We start from the raw sequence: 1,950 nt of genomic DNA, 5'->3' as shown, positions 1-1,950 counted from the left end.
AAAATCAGGAAATTAATATTGGTACAATACTAGTGACTAAACTACAGACTTGAAACATTTTTCCACTAAGGTCCATTTTCTGATGCAGGATGTAATCCAGGATCCCACATTGCATTTAGTTGTCAAGTCTCCTTAGTCTCCTTCAATCTGAAATAGTTCCTTGGTCTTTCTCTCTCTTTCGTGACCTTGACACTCTGGCAGAGATACTGGTAGAGTTATTTTGTCGCATATCCCTCGATTTGGGTTTGTCTGATGCTTTCTCATGTTTAGATGAAGGTTATGCATTTTTGGCAAGAACACCACAGAAATGGCATTGTGCCCTTCTCAGAGCATAAAGTCAGGAGACATGGTGGTCTCTGCCAAGTTTCTCCATGTAATTATTCCCCTTCCCTTGTCATTAATAAATATCTTAGGGGAAATACTGAGACTATACAAATATCCTGCTTCTCCTCAAACTTTTACCCACTAATTTTAGCATCCTTCAATATATTTTGCCTCTGATAATTATCACTATGGTGTTTGTCTAATGAAGATTTTCTTTCTTCTTCTTCTTTTTTTTTTTTTTGGATATCTGATCTTATTTGTTACTCTTAGAAAATTTCATTTTTGACTGGACTCAGACTTAGAGGTAGAAGCTTTCGGGACAGCCCCTGTCTCTTGGCAATCTGTTCCTGGTGTTTTTCTTTGGCCTCCTTCACTCTCTTGGCCAAAAGTTCAGCATATTCTGCAGCCTCTTCCTTGTTTTTCTTAGTACACTGTTTCTTCAGAGCAATAGGCCGCCGTTTGTGTTGCAGGACACGTGGAGGAACAAGATGCTGAATCTTGGGTGCTTTGGTCCTAGGTTCTTACCTTTTTTGTCTAGGGGCTTTCTCACAACATTCTAGCGGACATCATCCTCTTTAGAGAGATTGAAAAGTTTGCAGATTCTGCTAGCTCTTTTGAGCCCCACACGACGAGTCACAGTAGTATCAGCGAGTCCAGAAATATCCTTCTCCCCTTTTTTCACAATGAACAAGTTGAGAACACTCAGATTGGCAACCACAATGCAACCCCCAACAGATTTGTGCTTTCTTTCTCCAGTCCTCCTCCGTCTGTAACAGGAATGCCCCTCACTCAATAGCAGGCAGACACGGCCATGGGTCAAGACACCCTGCTTGATGGGGAAACCCTGCTTGTCATTCCCACCACTGATTCGGACCACATAACCCTTCCACTCTTCACCCAGAGCGTCAGCAGCAACTTCTGTGGCCATACGCTTCTCACAAAATGTACAAAGTTGGCATTCATCGTCCACTTCCATGAGTTTCTGGCAGCCAGTGACCGGGAAAGAGATGTTCAGCTTCATCCTGAAGCAGCCGACTACCTCCGAGGCACCACAAAAAAAGAGGCTAATGAAGACTTTCAATTTTCCTCATTCCTCTATATATATTAGTTGGAATTTTTCTCTAAGGAGAAGCTATCCCTTCTCTCTCAATTATTTATTCATTCATTTGTGCCCTTCATTTTTGCTTGTGTGTTCCCTCTGTTTCCCTTCTTTGCCAGGCCAGTAGGAATTTAGCAAAGCAATAGATAAAAACAAATATCATTTAAAAAGACAACTCCCAAAGTATTTTCAAATTTTTTGCACTATCCTGTCTAACCAGATGGACTAGTCAAACAACAAAAAACTTAGATTAAGATCAGACACACAAACAACATTGATCAAAGCAACATGAATCCATAAGAAACAAACTGACCAAAAAAAAGACAAAAGTCCTTACTCACTGACTGTGTGTGGTATCTTAGGGGCAAAAATTAAATCAATGCATTTTGACAACCAATGTTCATTTTGTTTGTCTCCAACTCTCTAACCGGGTAAAGTTTCTAAATAAAAGAAGAAGCTAATTGCTTTATTTCAAAATGGATAGTGGTTTTTAATGGTTTATTTTGGCTTGGGGCTTTTTCTCTCCA

At 40.2% G+C, this 1,950-nt stretch overlaps 1 pseudogene; it reads right to left on the bottom strand.

Moving 5' to 3' along the window:
• Positions 1-600: 600 nt before the first annotated feature.
• On the bottom strand, positions 601-1,345 carry LOC131403178 (small ribosomal subunit protein eS6-like; annotated as a pseudogene).
• Between the last annotated feature and the right edge of the window lie 605 nt (positions 1,346-1,950).

Source organism: Diceros bicornis, unplaced genomic scaffold (genome assembly GCF_020826845.1).
Source record: "Diceros bicornis minor isolate mBicDic1 unplaced genomic scaffold, mDicBic1.mat.cur scaffold_55_ctg1, whole genome shotgun sequence".
NCBI lineage: Eukaryota > Metazoa > Chordata > Mammalia > Perissodactyla > Rhinocerotidae > Diceros > Diceros bicornis.
Note: the sequence above shows the minus strand (reverse complement) of the source record. Positions and strands in the feature narration are given on the sequence as shown.